Raw genomic sequence first — 17,759 nt, 5'->3', positions numbered from 1 at the left:
TCCCCTAGAGTAACTCCCTCCTGAAACAAAACTCAAATCCGTGGGAAGACTCGCCACTCAAATTTTACACCTGCTCAATTCCCCAGGACAACGCCCAGGCACCAGATCAGCCCTTCAGCCTGGCCAAAAGAATCCCGCCCATAACCGAGGAGCGACTCGACATGGAGGCGAAGATGAGATCAAGCTGTAGGGAGGGGGGAAGGGAGAAGGGATTCTTCTAGGCCCAGGGCGGTTCTTCCAGGCCCAAGGCGGTCCTTAGAAGACAGGAGGCGGCAGAGAACTCCCATAAAGGTATTGCGGCACTCCCCTCCCCCTGCCCAGAAGGGTGCGGCCTTCTCCCCGCCTCCTCCACTGCAGCTCCCTCAGGATTGCAGCGCGCCCGCCGATTTTTGGAGACCATGCGCCTCCCGCCCACAAACCAACCGGACCGACCCCCGCTCCTTCCCCACCCCTATGGGTGTCTGGAGCAGGTCGGGCTTGTCTCGCCCTTCCAGCGACGGCGGCCGGGGGCGGAGCTGTGGTGGCACCACCCAAAGCCTAGGTCCGCAGCCCGCCCCGCCTCCAGCGCGCGCTTCCTGCCACGTTGCGCAGGGGCGCGGGGCCAGACACTGCGGCGTTGGGCCTCCGGGAGGACCATACCAACGACCGCCTCCCTGCCACCCCCCGCCGGCCCGCGCAGTGGTTCGTTCATTTGGGACTCGAGCCAATAGCAAGGGCTCGTTTCTCCCAGCAACAGTAGCCAATCAGATGACGAAGCCAAGCAGGCGGCGGGTAAACCGACTCCCCTAAAAGAAGGGGAGGGTGGGAGGACCCCCGCACAGCAGCCACTTTCACTGACCCCTCCCCTCCGCCTGCGGGAGGCCGACCGCGCCCGCACGTCCACCTCTCTTCACCCCACCTACCTCCCCTCCCAACCCAGGGGGCAACGCGAGAGTCAACAGGCGGCTGCGCACTCCGAGGTTGTAACTGACAGGGGCTTTACTCCAACCAAAACACGCCATTTGTGTTTTCACACACGGCGGGAGGAGAAACGGCCCAATCAGTGACAAGAGGAGAACCGGAAGCGCTCCACCCTCTACAGGAGCAATGGCTCCGTCCGGCTTTAAACCTTTTCCGCTCCCTTCTCCCTCCCCCTCCGGTTGCCGCAGGGCGGGCCGCCCTCCCGTCCGAATCCGACCGACCAACTCCTACCACTTCCAGCCGTACAAACGTTATACTCCCGGCATCTTGCGGGAGAAAACGACTTCTCCAGCCAGACGCGGGTCACCTCATCCACCCATCCCTCCACCCAGTCCACCGGACCTCCCTCCCACCAGAGTTCCGCTCCCCTACCTAGCCGAGGCTCTCTGAGGAGCCGGAGCCTCAGAGCACAGCCTCTTCTCTAGGCGGACCCGGCGGCTTCCACTGATTGGCGGCGAGCTGGCCAATGGGTGCGGGGCGGTGGGCGGAGAGGCCAATGGCGCGGCGGGAGGGGGCGTGTCCCGGGTGCCCCTGGCGCCGGCGCTGGGAATCCCCGTGCGGTCAGTGGCGTTTCCGCTCGGGCAGCGGGCTGAGTGAGCTGCCGCCGCCGCTGCCGCCGCCGCCGCTGGGGGAGGGGCGGCCGCCGCCCGCCTGCGCTCAGAGACTCACGCAGCCCCAGTCCCGCCAGTCCGCCAACACAGTAGTGCCGGCCCCCCCTCCCTCCCTGGCCCTTCCCCCTCCCCGCCTTTGGCTCGCTCCGCCTTTCTGCCCCCCACCCCCACCTCACGGGTACGGGCCATTCCCGGCCAGGAAACGCCGTGGCGCCGCGTTGGGCCTAACTCGAGTCTTGCTGCCTCCCGGGAGTGCCGTGCGCCGCAGCCCGGGCTCAGGCCCCGGCAGCGCCTGGGACAAGGTAAGGGTCCAACAGAAAAGAGACACCAACCCTCACCACCGGGCCCCTGGGGTTGGAAGGGTCCACCTCCTCCGTCTCCCCCGGCTCGCTCTCTTCGGGACATGGGCCTGGCCCTCCCCGGCACATAGCAGGAGGATGCTACCCCTTCTCCTCTCCTCGTCACCCCTATACACCATTGCACTCCTCTTTCCAAGGGAGAAGGGCTCCCCGTGTGATCGAGTCGACCCCACTACCCTTTTCAGGTCTTTCCTGGGTCAGGACGCTTCCCCTCCCCCCACGCCTCTTCACCCCTTTTCCTGGGAACTGCCTACTCCACGTTTACCTATTACTTGAACATAGGCCTCTTGCTGCCCTGCTCTCAAAATACACGGGCATACTTTTTTTTTTCCCCCTCCCGTCCGCGAGCCCCCACCTCCCACCCCCGTTCCCGCGGCCTTGTGACAACTCTCATCGCTCTGGGGGGGCCCGATCTCCCCTCCATGGTCTCCCTGGATGCCTTGCCTCTGGTTTTTGGGTCCCCACCTCCGATGGCTGCTTTCTTTCCCACACTAAAGACATTACATTTGCCACCCCCACCTCACATTCTTGGGCTCCCTGTGGCGTATCCCCCTCTCTCCCTGAGATATTCCCCCATTGAATTTGTTGGGTTCTATGCTGGAGTTTAGCCAGATTTTGTCGTTTTCCCTGCCTAGGGCGTGGAAAACGATCTTTTTAGAACGTCTTAAAGGCAGAAAAATTTACCCTTTTATGAATTCTGTTTCCCTCTGCGCGCAAGTCAAGATGTGAAGTGAATGGTGGTGGGAAACCAAACCCTGGTTTAGTAGGTGAGGCGCGTGAGAGGGAAAGTTTTGGCTGCTGGGAAAGCCCCTTCTATGCTAATTTATTGTATAGAGCTCCTTTGCTTGTGTCGCTTCTTAGGATAAGTAGTCTTTCTCCTGGATACTGATGCTGCAGCCAGCTCTGCTGGTCTGGGTCAGAGGTTCGTGTATGACCTGCATTTTCTGCTTTCTCATGTTACTTGTGCAATGTGTTCACCAGTACTCATTTCTTGTCCAGAGCTCTGGGTTCCCCTGGGCTTTGTCTATATCAGAGTTCATTGCTCAATTTTCCTTGTGATCGTAGTACTGAAAGAATTCCCAGGTTCTCTCCTAATTTCCTTTATCCCTTGGTTTAACAAGTTGTTTTTAGATGACATATTTGTGGCCAAGGTCATATTTACGTTTCTTCGTTGGGCATGTTTCATAGCTATACTTTTGTTAGAGAAGGATCTAGCTGAGTTGAGTGTTAGGAGCTTTTCAGGATAATGTTTGTATGCTCTGCATTTGGGGAAAGGTATTTTAATGGTTAATTTCATATTAATGTTTTTAGGTCACTGAGAAGAATTAAAAGGCAATCTGAGCTAGGACTGAAGCAGAGAATTCTCACATAATCAGAGGTTTCTGGGCCTCTTGGAGGACACAGGAATTTTTTTTTTTTATTGGATTTCTTCCAGTTTCTCAGGAGGATCATTAGTTCTCTTTTGTAGCCAAAAATTCTGGCCTGTTATGGGATTAGAGTCTTTAAGGTTTATTCAGACTGTCATTATGTGTAGAAAAATGAATTATGTCCTTTGGTAGGACATGACATAAGGCTCTGTCTCTAGCTGCAAATTTAAATTTGACTGTTGGTGTGCTTGAAAATTGGCCTTCTAAAGACTACACTCCTAATCTTTACTCCTAAATTACTGGCTTAATTAAAATGAATATTTGGAATTTGGTGAATGTTGATCCCCCCCCCATAAAAGATCTCAATTTAAAAGGGTGACCTTAGGATTGTTTCCAAAAGCATAATTTCAGCCCTTCTATCATGGAGCATCTCCCCCCTCCCCCCCAAAAAAAAAGTGTGTGGAGTGGGGGTGGGGTAAAGAGAAGGTTGTTCCTATGTTGGATCACAGGGGTGAGTATACAAGGCAGCAGCAGCTGCTGGCTCTGGAGCTCTGGTTGCTACGTGAGAAGCTTGAGTAGTGCTGGCTGCTGTCTCCAGGAAGGACAGCAGTGCAGCGTCCATTAATGCTGTTGGCTGCAGGGAGCTGCACTTAGGCGATGGCTGCCTCAGGACTGAGAAGAAACCTTGCTTTCCTGGGGATTTCACTGCTGAGCTGGTTTGCCTTTTATTGGTGGGGAGATGGAAATTTAGTAATTCATAACCTATCCATTTATGGATATCAGCTCTGGAAATTGCATCATACTTAAAGACTTTCTTGTTTTTGTTTGTTTATTTGTTTGGTTTTAGGTTTGGGGGGGTTGGGGCAGATTTTTTTCTTAGCCTGGGATTTATGCTTGTTTAGAACTAAAGTTCCATCAGAGTTTTGATTTTTTTTTTTTTAATCCATTTAAAAACTAAAATAAAAATGATCTAAAGGTCTTCCTGAGAATGGGAGTGGGAGGCAGATGTTCCCCCCCACCCCCCCCGCAACTGGCATGGTTTTTGACCATCTCTTTAATCATTGACTCAGTTTTGATTCTTTTTTGTTGTTGGGTGTCTCCTTCCTTCCGTTGAGTAGGCCATTTTTACTTTATTGAATAGATGTTTTGCTAGACATTTTGCTTAACTTGAAATATTAAACTCTAAAAAATGAGATTTTGTTTTGGGAGTTTTTTTCTAAATATAAATTTTCAAAAATTTTTATTCATATGTAGACTTCTCCAGGTTATATATTTTCTAGTGTTTAACTTATAAATTTGATTCATTATATATATGTTGGACATCACAGGGATATAATCTTTGGCTATAATCCATCTGAAATATAAGATAAACCAGAAGGAATATTAAAAATTGAGTAAGTCCAGTTCTGAATACTCAAAGACAGCCTGATTCCCTGACGTAGTCTCCCTTCCCCCACAACTCCTGAACATTAGGATGATCTCTGATTAAGCAGAACAGTCTGTCAAATATGGAAGTACTTGAAGGAGAACCACCACCCAAATATAGCCCTGGCTACATGCAGTACTTAACATATGCCCATGTGTTGCCCACTCCCAACAGCTTGCAACCTATACCTCTGTCCCTCAGAATTTTGATTTTGTTTAGTTTTGTATAATGTACTTAAATCCCACAAACATCTATAATTTGTAGTATGACTGTGGCATTTGTGGCAGGGAACCAAAAGAATGGAAAGCATTTTGTCATTCACAAATGTGGCTCATATTGTTTTCCCAGTGGTAAAAGCAGGCCTAAAAGCAGAGCCTTTAATGGATAATATTTTAGGTGATTCTAACTCTTTTTACTACCACATATATAAGATGCTATGTCTGATCAATACAGTTTCACTAATTCTGTTTGACTTACTTGTTGAAAAATACAAGTGTTTTTAGTGTAAATTACTAAATAATATGCATGGTACATTATAAATAATTGCTTTTTCACTTGTATTTCCTGGTTTTGGGAGCCTACCATGGTCTTAATCACTTTCTGAGAATCCATAGAGGACATTTTCACAGAAGAATTTATTGACTATACTTGAATTTTTTTTTTTTTTTTTAATATCTTTGAATGGTGTTTGGTGTCCAGGGACAACATGCTTTCAGAAAATATTCTGGTCCTTTCAAGAGGAGTGGCTAATTCATTTTTACCTTTGAATGTAAAATACGGTATAAAATGCAGATGTGCTGTTAAGCCACTTTTGCTTTATCTTTCCTCTTACTGAAATAAACACAGGAAATATTAGGCCATACTTGACAAGTTAGTGATTATTGGATATATCTTATCTGAGAAAAATTGGATCATCAGTAAATACGAATCTTTATAACTTTTGATTGAATTCTGATGATTTGTCAGTTTAATTTGAAACTTAAAGGATAGGAGTGAATTTTGATTATAAAAATTGTTTCATTTATTGAAAACTAAAATTTGATAGGTATGTTTTAAGACAAAACATTTTAGCTCTGCAAAATGTGTGAGATAACATATAGTAATATAACTGGTATTTACAATTTGATTTTAAATATCCTTTCAGAGTCAGAAAGTAAGTGTAACATAGCCATCATAGGATTCTTTATTGCTAAAAATCCAAAATATGTGGGTAAAATGGGATTTTAACCTATCACTTAATGTAATGATTGATATCTCTAGTAGGAAGGTCATGAAAGGCAGAGAAAATGTTCATTCCTTCACCTATCTACACTTATTTTGTTGTATTATTTAGCCTTGTGAAAATTTTCCTGTTGTTTATTAAGTTATAAATTGGGGAAAGACTACCCAGTAACTTTGAAGGGTGGTGCTGTTAGAAAACATCACTTTAGAGGACTCTCTTATTCTGATAAAATGTGTTATTAACACTTAATGATGGGAACTATGCGACATAATAAGGAACAATGAAGCTAAGTCGTAGTCCATGTTGCACTCACTGTGCAAGAAATTTGTAATCTCATCTTGCCTCACTCAGATTTTCCATCATACTGATGTTTGCCGAATACCTGGGGAATACCTTAATGTAAGGTCATATTAAGTATCTTTGATATGAAGAAGTGGAAATGAATTCTTGCTTTTTGGAATCTCAGCATTTTTTAAACACTTAAGATTACTGGCCAGTTTGACTTGGTGCACAGGTATGTTGCTTCATTTCTATTCCGTGCTTTTCTGTCTTTCAAGGATTCCCAGAGTTTTGATGGCAAACTGAAGAAATAATTGTTTCCTTGGTGTCATATTAGTTACATATGTACACCCAGAGTGGAAGATGCGTTTCGGTCTATGTCATGAATTCACTGAAAAAGCAGCAGCTATAGGAATTCATACAGAATTGATTTCTGTCTGGGGAATCAAGTTTTTGATTTGTGCTATCTAATCGAGGAAAAATACCGAAATCCTTGCTGCTCTGTTTGAGAAATAGATGGAAGCATGGGAGGAGCCAGAGACCTCTGCAGCAGGATTTGGTCTGAGTAGAAAAGGAAGATTTTTGTTTCAAATTGCCAGCTGCTTATGTCAGACTGACTCCCTTATTATGCCTCCAGTAGGCCTGTCAATATGGCCAAACAGCTAGATAAGTGCGGGGCAGGACAAAGGGCTCTTTGCACAGCAGGGAGGCAGTGTTGGTGGGGGAGGGGCTGGAGGTAGGAAAGGCAGGAGAGAAGGAGGTTCTTTTTCCTGGGAGATCATTCACTTTGGTATACAATTAAATCATTTTTAGTTCCCACTCGAGCACTGAATTTATACCAACTATATATAGTCAACCCCAAATTTCACATACTCCAGAATATCTGATAGGAACCCATATTGTCTTCCAAAGAAAAATAAGTAAATGAAGCTTTGTATAGATTAAAATAAAATCAGTCCCATGTTGTCTGCCCTTTCAAATACAGGTCACTTCCTGATCATCCAAGCTCTAGAGCATCTGCTAGCTGAATTCTATTAAAAAATGGAAAAGAATATCCTGAGTAAAACTCCTATTTCAGTACATACATTGTTTATTGGGGCTGAGATTAGACCAGAACATGAAGAATAATTTGTTTCCCTTTGTGAAATAGTTGCATATTGTTAGCTCTAGTTTTATTTCAGTAAGATGGAAAGCATTGTCTACCTTTCATGTGTTGTGTTGCCAGCATGTAAAATGCTTACTAAAGAAAAGGCTGCTTACTGTTTCAGGGTTATCCCTATTTGGAGAATCTCATATTCCCTGGGGATTACTTCCCCCCTGCCCCCCCTTAGTATAGATTTAACATTGTCTGAAATATTTGTGTTAAACTCCCATCTTAAGGGTAGGTTGGTTGCATCCAGTTCATTAGTCTTAATATGAATCGTGGAGTCGGGAAATCTGTAGGTTACCTGACCCTTTGAAGCAAAATCATGAAATATTTCAAAGTTCTGGTTACTGTTGAGGTTTTCGTTAAAATGGTAAAAGGATCAGATCTGATCCTTTTAGTTACTTTTAAAATAAATGTCAAACAGTACATGTGTGCCAGTTATGAGATTTTTTTTAAACACATGATGTATTTTTAAAAATTTTTGATTTTTAGACTGGTTTGAGATTAGTTTCCAAAAGCACATCTGTTGCTTAAATAAGGTACCACCTGTATTGCGGTGTTATTAAACTTGTCTTAAGTTCTCCCTACTGTACATACTTTGTGAAACAATAGAGGGAATTGGGATGTTAATTTCTTTTTAATGCATTAGCAGAGATTGTTTTAATCTGACATAACCAAAATACTGTCTTTATAATATCTGTTATTCTATTCATCAAACCTCACAAAGTTTATTGGTCTTGGCAGTTACAATGTTTTGACCTGAAAAAGGAAATTTGAGTAATTATCACTTCCATTAGTTAGTATCTTAGTAAAATAACATTAAAATGAAGTTAAATATTACTACAGATATTTGGAGTAGTCATTTCTTCTCTTTATAATTCTGTGGGTTATTTCCATAGATTTCTGGTACTAAAAATTTAGTTCAAGCCCCAGTCTCTATGCCAGACAATTATTGCTAGCATTAGGGTACACATCCCTTATATCTTGCCAAATAATTTAAAATTTCTTCAGCATGGCTTCCATTAACCAAATCTTGCTAGAGGCCCTAAAAAGTTGCTGGCAAAGTGAGAAAATAGGGGACCACATATTGATTCTAAAGGTTTTAATAACTTATGGCTCCCCAAACAACTCATCTCATTTTCAATAAGACCTAGCCAGCATTAGGCTAGAATGGAGGTGAAACACACTGTACCTCATCTTGCCTGTACAGCTGCTCCACCTTATTTCCTGCTATTATTATCCCACTATGCCTCTTCCCATCAAAAAAGAAACTAGGACAAAAGGGGGAAAATTGGATGGGCTAATATGATTTTTATTATGTTTAAGTTGTGGATTTATTTATATGTACATAAATATAAAGCTAATTTGGCCTATTGTTAAAAGTCTGTGGTAGAAATTTTATAACTTTGGTGCCCTCCACTTTCTTGATAAACCATTTGAGATTCTTAAACATGTGTGTATATATATATATATATTTTTTTTTTTTTTTTTTTTTTAAGTTGTCAGTGGACATTTATTTATTTATATGTGGTGCTGAGTATCGAACCCAGGGCTTCACACGTGCCAGGCAAGCCCTCTACCACTGAGCCACACCCCCAACCCCCATTTGAGATTCTTAACCTTGCAGAAAGAAAGGTTTTAAGCATACTTAATTTCCATTGGCTCTTTACATCATCATTACTACCAGATACCTCTGTATTATTAGCTTGAAGAAAAGTGGAATCCCTTCTAAGATAATATTTGCAGTTTGTGTTGGAAATTACTAACCTGAATTTATGACCAAAATAAGATTTAAAACAATTAAACCTGTATGTTGGCCCCTTTACCCTAGTAGGGATGAAATTAATTAGCTGTTGGAATATAAATTTTTCATACCTCTGAGTTCTTCAAACTGCATAAATTGTTCTTCCGGCCTTCTTTGTCCTACACTACCCTTAAAACATTATTCTGCCTTCAGATGCTGAGATTTTCCCCACCCTGCTCCTGAAATGGGAAGACTCCAAACCCAGTAATCTAATAAGGTTTATGCACTGCAAGACAATTACTTCATAATTCTTAGATGTAATAGATATAATGATCTGATTAGAGTGTTCTAGTGTCATGTTAGCATATTGAATAATGATCTCATGTTAATTTTAATATATGTTCAGGGGCGTTTCATTGTTTAATAATTGTACCCATTGTTTGTTGCTGCTTGGGATGTTTGGATTTTCCCCCTCCATCTCCATGATTTTTTGTTTGTTTTGTTTTGTTTAACTCCTGTTAGGATCTTTGGGCTGTGTTGAAATTTTCTATTTCCTACCACTATCCTCTGTGTATGCCATAACACATAAAATTTGTACTTTCACAGCTTCTGTGATGATCTACAGTTAATAATCAACTGTTGGGGCATTCTTGGTATCCAAGAAAGGAATTACTTCTGAGGAAGAACCTGGAAGGACCTGTTGATAATTAGACTGCATTTATATTACATTTTCTTTTGTTGTGGACTGTTGGGAGTCTTTTTTTTTTTTTTTTTTTTTTTTTTTTTTTAAGAAATAGAACAGGGAAGAACCACAGGCAGATTTGTTTTTTTGTTTTTTTTTTTTTAATGTGTTCATTATAACATTTGGTATAGAATCAAAAGGGCACAGTTTTTAAAAACCTTTGACAAGCATTTAAGCTCAAAAACAGAACAAAGAGAAGGACTTTTGAGGCAGTATGATTGATGACATGCTGAATATAGCATTTAGATTGTATGAATGCATAAATTTATATTTTCTCAATTTCTATGGTATAAACTACTATAACCATGGAAGTCAATACATCTTTATACCCACAACCTGAGAAATGTTAGATGGAATGCCTTTTAAAAAAAGAAGAAAGAAAGAAATCAGGTCTGGGCCGTGGTTATAGTTCAGTGGTGGAGCACTAGCACATGTGAGGCATTGTGTTCATCTATAACTAAAAAAAAATTATTTTAAAAAAACAGATCTGAAGAAAATTTAGGAGCACATCTAAAATTTTGAAGCCCTTTTAAAAATATTTTGTCTAGACATTTAGTTTATAGCAAATAAAACTTTTAATTCATAACTTAGTAGTAGAACAAAGTAAGGGTAGGCTTGACCATGTCAGTGCATTTCTCCAGATGAGACTAAAAATTGTAGGTTAATATACCAGATTGTTACACTTTTTCATATTTGGGCTACTTTACTTGAAAAGTTTATTCATCATTAAAAACAAAGTGGCATAAAATATTTATAGATTACACAAGTAGTGGTCTTACTAGTGACACATTACATAAGTTTTACCAAACCCAGCTATTTTTCAAAATTGTTTTAAAATGAAATTTATGTAAACATCATATATAGAGCTTAAAAGTTACTGTAGCTCTACCACTTAGAACAAGTAGGTAATAAAGCCAACCCTAGACCTCTTCATTTGGAACCTTGGACTTGGTTGACCTGACCTATATGTTTTTACTTCACTCTTCCTTACTTAATCCCTACACCATTAAAATGTGAAGTGTTGCTAGAAATAGTATATCAGTTCATAAGATGAGTAGGAGTCTGGGTAGGCCATTTGTGGAGTCCCCTGGGAAGACATGTATTTTTAGAGAAGTGAGGCTCTGGGTAGGTGTAACCTTCCTCTTATAGTTTATCTTAAACTGTTGGTATGAAAAGGAGTGACTGGAAGTTTGCAGAGTACAATAAGCAAGAAGTGGACATCCCTATTTTATGAAATAACTGTGCCTGCCAAGAGAGATGGAAAGTCAGATTTTTTTGTAGTATACTTCAGTTTTTTCTTAATTCTGTTTCATGTGTAATGTGTTTATAGGGAAAATAGTTACCTAAAGGATTGAGCTGGATATCTTTTGTAAAAATGATTTTTTAAAAATATTTTTTAGTTGTCAGTGGATCTTTTATTTTATTTATTTATATGTGGTGCTGAGGATCAAACCCAGGGCCTCACATGCCAGGCAAGTGCTCTGCCACCGAGCCACAACTCCAGCCCTGTGAAAATTATTTTAAAAACAATCTTTTATGGGACTGGGGATATAGCTCAGTAGGTAGAGTGCTTGCCTCATAAGCATAAGTCCCTGGGTTCAATCCCCAGCACTGCAAAAAAAAAAAAAAAAAACTTTTATGGACAGTGACCACGTGTGTTAGTTTCCCTGGAACAGTCCTGGTTTATGCCTGCTGCTTTCGCATAGTTAGTAATAGCACCCCTTTCACTCTTAAGATATGTCCCAGTTTGGATCATAAATTATATGCTTACCTTAATTATAGATGGTCATGGAACTTTTAGTCCCTACTTAACAATCCAGTTTTTTTCATGAAGAAGTTCTGATTCTGGAGTCTCTTCTGTGCTAGGATTTATCTCTTGGCCTCTGTGAACCCCATTTCCAAATGAGCAATTTTTAGAATGCCTTTTTTTTTTTCTCCTTTTAGTCAACTGTATAGCAAGAGACTGATACAGATTTGATTAGTTTTTAAATTTTCATTATGAAATATTTCAATTAAAATAGGGCTGGGGTTGTGGCCTGGCACGCGTGAGGCACTGAGTTTGATTCTTAGTTTCACATGTAAGTAAATACATGTGGTGTATTTATAAAATATATTTTAAAAATTTCAATTGAAATAAAACACTTCCTTTGGATTTTATTAATATATTAGTTTAAAGTACATTCGAGGGACCTGAGTATATATTTAGGTGCTAGCACATGTGCTTAATAACATGAGGCCCTGGACTCAGCAATCTATCCCTCCACCCCATAAATCCACTTGGTTAAGATAAAGGCTATATACATTTCAGTTCTTTGGTAAGTTGTGTCTTTTAAAATTTTTATTTTTTTATTTTAGTTGTAGATGGACACAACATCTTTATATTAATTATTTTTATGTGGTGCTGAGGATCAAACCCAGTTCCTCGGATGTGTGAGGCAAGCGCTCTTCCACTGAGCCACAACCACAGCCACAGCCCAAGTTTGAGTCTTTATACCTTTCCTCTCCCTAATGTGTGTGGCTAAAGAAATGTATGGTTTGTAGAGTTCTACTCTTTGGATTTTAAAGGTTAGATTGTCGTTTAATACAGTCCACTGTTAGATGACCGCTCCTACCTATACTTCATGTAAATTAGTGGTTTGTTAGGCTACAAACATACTTTACAATAATAGTATTGTGTTCTTCCATTGAGTTTCATAGTGTCTACCTGACTGTGTAATGTTAAGCAATTGTCAATATTCATTGCCTAAATCAGCCATTCTCAAAATTTATGGTCTTAAACCTTCGAGATTCCATAGAGCTTTTGTGTTGGTTTTATCTGTGAAGATTAAACATATTTGATATTAAAAAGGTAAATTTAAACTATTAATTTTAAAATAATAGTGATAAGCCCTGCTAACATAAGTAATACATTTTTAAATGAAAACTCTTATTTCAAGTTGTTTTTTTTTTTTAATTTTTTTTAACTGTAGATGGACACAATACCTTTCTTTATTTATTTTTTTATGGTGCTAAGGATCAAACCCAGTACTTCATACATGCTAGACAAATGCACTACGACTGAGCTACAACCCCAGCCAAGTTGGTTTTTTTTTTTTTTTAAATAGTATTGTTTTACATCTTTGCAAATCTCTTTAGTATCAGACTTGATAGAAGACAGCTGCCTTTTCCATAATGGCTTCTGCTTCTAAGATGTGATAAATTGTTTTGATTAAAGATTGAACAAAATCTGACCTTGTACAGATAATATAGTTAAAAAGGGACGAACTCACATATCACCTGAAAGAATCTAGAAGACTTCAAGGAGTTCTGAAACCACACTATCAGGATCACTGCCTAGATCCATTTTTTCCTTTATGCTTGCAAAGTGGTGATATTTTAATCTCTTCTACATTTATTATCTGGAATATTCCCCCTCACATATTATTTAGCTATAGAAGGCAAGATAAGTGCTTGTCTTACCTTCCCCAGCCCACTCTATTTACCAGTTTTCAAAATAAGGGATCAGTAATTCAGCAACCAAAGGTGATCTGTGAAGTGTTATTGTATACTCATGGTTTAAACATGTTTGATATGTTATAATCTCGTGCTGTTACTATTTTTGTCAGTCAGATTGTCCTGTCTTTGACTGTTGGCTCTTATGTCCTTTTGATTCATTCTTAGTAGTTTCTTCACTTGTTTGTTTCTTTGCTCTGGAGTATGGCAAGGTGTTGCAGGATTACTTTGTATATTTTCCACCCCAAACCTGAAACTGACTATTTCTGCAAAAATTCCTAGTTTAAGAGAAACTTAAACCACAGTCTGTGTACTAGAAATGTTCTTTGCTCTTGGGTCAGTCTTTGTTTCTAGACCTTTTCAGTGGTCAGAACCTTAAAAATGTTTTCTTTCATTTTCAAAATATCATTTGTTGGTACATGATAACTTCCATTTCAAATTCAGTACTACATGATGTTTATGTAAACTGATTTTTCTCCCTTTTCCTTATGCCCCAAATCCTAGTTTCCACTAACACCAATGTAAGTTTTCTTTGTACCACAATATGCTCATAACCGTTTAGAATGGTAAAACAATATGTTTACTGAAAAGTGGTTTTTTGTTTTGTTTGCAATTTTTTTTTTTTGCCCTTTGGGTAAGTCCCTTTAGAGATATTCACTCAAATTACTGTGTTTTGAAATCACTTGGAATAGTTCTCTGTGTTTTTGCCACCAGTTTGATATACAAGAATAGCTGCACTTCGAGATTTTTCAGGGACTACTTTTTGTTTTGCAAGTATGTAAAATCCTTAAATCATTACCAAGTGCAATTTACAAAACTGGATATGGTCAGAAAATCTAACTTCTCTCCTAATTTTTTCCACCTTGTTCTTTCCCTTTCCTATATGTAAGATTTACAGATACATCTTGAATATTCAAAATGATATTTTGTCATACCTCTGACACAAGAAACATTTTGGTTAGTTTACTTAAAACTATCTCTTCCTGGATTTTTGAGTAACTAGTATCTTTGTTCCATGAAAGAGGAACAATGGATTTTTTAAATCCATTTTTAGGAAACAGTATTTCTTGATTTAAATAAATCAGTTGGAGATAAGAAATCCTTTCTCTAGTCAGTTCTCTCTTGAAATGCTAGATCATGTTTCTCTTAGGCATACCTGGGAAATGGTAGTACTCATAATAGAGATAGTTCATCAATTAATATTTCTTAAATAATTCACCCCTAAAATATAGATTTCTTTAGAAAGGATGTCATCTAGCTGGGAGCAGTAGTTCCCACCTGTAATCCCAGCAGCTGGGGAGGCTAAGGCAGGAGAATTTCAAATTTCAAAGAAAAGAAAGAGTGTCATCTCTTTTTTATTTTGTCATTGATTTTGGTTTTGTTTTTTGGCAGTACTGCATATTGAACCCAGGGGTGCTTTACCAGTGAGCTATATCCCCAGCCTTTTTCATTTTTTATTTTGAGGCAGGGTCTTGCTGAATTGCCTAGCCTGACCTAGAACTTGGATCCTCCTACTTCAGCCTTCCAAGTAGCTGGAATTGTAGGAATGTGCCACCCAACCCTGCATCAAATAAAAAGTTAAATGTTTTAAAATATTTTTGTTTGTTTGCAGTACTGGGGATTGAACCCAGGTAGGCTGTACCATTGAATTATTTCTCCAGCCCTTAGGATCCTCCACGGCAGCCTCTCAAGTAAGTGGCATTACAGGCATGTGCCATTGCACTGGGCTTAATCTCATAAAATCTGATTTATTCTTGTTAATTATAACATCTTTTTTTTTTTTTTTTTTTTTTTAAGTTTCAGAGTAGATGGCAGCTGTCTTCTATTACGTCTTTATTTATTTTTATGTAGTGCTGAGGATCGAACCCAGTGCCTCACATGTGCTAGGCAAGCACTCTACTGCTGAGCTATAACCCCAGCCCCTAACTATAACATCTGAAAGTTACAGTACCATATTTCAGCAATGTATATAGGATAAAAATACTAAATCAGGATATGACAAATGATGAAGAAATAGCAATTAATAAGAATGTGTGAGTTCTGAAATTGGATGGTTTATATTCTAGCTCTGATTTTCTTATTCAAGTTTCTTGCTAAGTTTAATTATTTGACTTAACAGGAATTAGTACCTTTCTCATAAAATTGTTATGGGCATTATATAAACTAAAGTATGTAAACTGATTGAGGAAACTGTGACTGGTACAAAATAAGCATCCAGTATATGTTAACTTTTATTTTGGTAGTTGATATTATTGTTATGAATATTTGATTACTCCTCTAAACTATGTGAATCTTATTTAGGATAAATAATGTCCTCATGCTGTAAATAGCACCTGATTTTCATGGTTCTATGGGTTATATGAAAAGAACTAATTAACAACAAAGGGGTAATTGGTATTTAACTGAAATTTGTTTGAGACCTCTGACTATAAATATGCCAGTGCTTACAATATAAATATAATCACATTTAAAAATTTAATAGCGAAAGGAACTTTAATGAAATAAGGCTCCTTTTCATTCTTCAGATTTAGAAATTATATTATTTAAAATGGTTTTAAGGGTACCATGTATATTGACCAGTTATAGAATTTTAATTGTATGCTATTAGCATCTGCCTTTTAAGTGCCTTCCGATAAAGCAATTTAAGACCAGATTGCTCGTGAATTCAGGTTTTTGTTTTTTTAATACTTTGAGATTAGGGCGCGGTTGAGTAGTGCTAAAATGAATTCACATTGGATCATAGTATTTTAGATATGGGAATACAGGGTGTAGGGAAGGACAAAATGTTGGACTTCCCCTTCCCCCCAAAAAAAGGCCTGAATCTAAAATGCACATTTTTTTTAAAATACCTTATCTTTTAGAGATTTATGGATGAAATGAAAGGTTGTCTGGGATTTACTCTTTTTTTTTTTTTTTTTTTTTTTTTTGCGGTACTGGGGATCGAACTTAGGGCCTTGTGCTTGCAAGGCAAGCACTCTACCAACTGAGCTATCTCCCAGCCTCCTTACTTTATTTTTTAAAACTTTTATTTATTTATTCAGTTTTATTAACTTTTTTTGACAGTGGTAATATTTTTTTAAAATTCTTTTCATATATGTAGATAGGGTAATAATAGTAATAATATCTGTCTCAATCTACCGACCTTCCCATCCCCACCTGCTCCACCCCTCCCCTCACTCCCCTCTGTACAATCCAAAGTTCCTTCATTCTTCCCTGCCCACCCCCCACTTGGGATTTCCTTTAGAGTGGGAAGGAGTTAATGAGTGAAGCAAGATCAACTGTTGGTAATTGTTGAAACTGGATAATAATTAAATGAAATTATCTATACAATTTTACTTTTATGTTGGTTTCAAAATTTTCATAATAAAAAATTGTAAATTTAAAATAAAAATATCCATGAATGTGACTGTGGTGGGTCCTGGTAAAGCAGGCCTCAGCGATAAACATAACCAGATATTTCAGTCTCTCTTTTTGATTCTGCTTTCCCTCTGAGCCCATTTCCTCTCCTGACCATCACATATTTACAGCTAACAAAAATAAAATTACCTGCAAAGATACATAAAGACTATTAAATTTTAATATTTTTTAAAAATCTATGCAGATTTTTGGAAAGCATTCCTGACCAGAAGGTTGAGGAAGCAAATTAGTTAGTTAACATTATGGGCAGCTTACAGTAGATCTCATTTTATGAAATGGTTGAATATTTGAAAAGATGTCTTATAAAAATGTTAGATTGATACCCAATGATGACGATTTACCTAGGAAAATTAACCAGACACTTGAGTAAGGATGTGTATTATTATTCAGCTAGTAGCAACTCTCAGTAGCAGGTTGTTACAAGACCCCTTATTAAAGGTTCCTCTTCTCCACTTGATAGGATTGCCTTGGAAGCAGGAAGTAGTTCCTTGTTTGCCTTCATCATGGCCTCTGTTCTATTCCTCCCCTCTTTCTCTAATGCAGTATACTGAAATTGGAAGCCAGAAGTGTGCTGAATATTTTGCTAGGTTCTTTTATCAACATTATCTTGCTTAATTCTCAGAACAGTGCTCTTAGGTGATTTACAGTGTAAACAAAGTGAATCATGTGGTAAGCCAAATCTGGTTGATTCCAAGGTCTTTTCATTATATCATATCTCCTGCTGTATTTCTAGAACGTTTCACAAACTCTACTGATAAAATCTTTCCTGTGTTTTTGACTTTGGATATTGCTACCTGCCTGTAGTTTTGATCTTTTTTTCTTTAGGATTCTTTCCTTAAATTGCAAGGGTCTCTGGATCCTAGGATATGGATAAAGAAGGAAATGATAGTATGTTATTGGGAGTTGTTCCTTACTGAAGTGATTGTAAATTCTGAAATAGGCCTCTTCCAAGAACACTTACTTTACTGTTCAGTCACTTTGGAGTCTCCTTTA

At 39.2% G+C, this 17,759-nt stretch overlaps 1 protein-coding gene across 11 annotated transcripts in view; it reads left to right on the top strand.

Annotated features, from left to right (window-relative positions):
* Positions 1 to 1,532: 1,532 nt before the first annotated feature.
* Setd5 (SET domain containing 5) overlaps positions 1,533 to 17,759 on the top strand; it is a 74,184-nt gene continuing 57,957 nt past the window's right edge. For all 11 annotated transcript variants that reach the window (XM_047534608.1, XM_047534604.1, XM_047534605.1 and 8 more), the window contains exon 1: positions 1,533 to 1,873. The gene's annotated coding sequence lies outside the window, so the exon portion shown is untranslated. The remainder of the gene's footprint in view (positions 1,874 to 17,759) is intronic.

The sequence above is a fragment of the Sciurus carolinensis genome, chromosome 19, assembly GCF_902686445.1.
Source record: "Sciurus carolinensis chromosome 19, mSciCar1.2, whole genome shotgun sequence".
NCBI classification, from domain to species: domain Eukaryota; kingdom Metazoa; phylum Chordata; class Mammalia; order Rodentia; family Sciuridae; genus Sciurus; species Sciurus carolinensis.
Note: the sequence above shows the minus strand (reverse complement) of the source record. Positions and strands in the feature narration are given on the sequence as shown.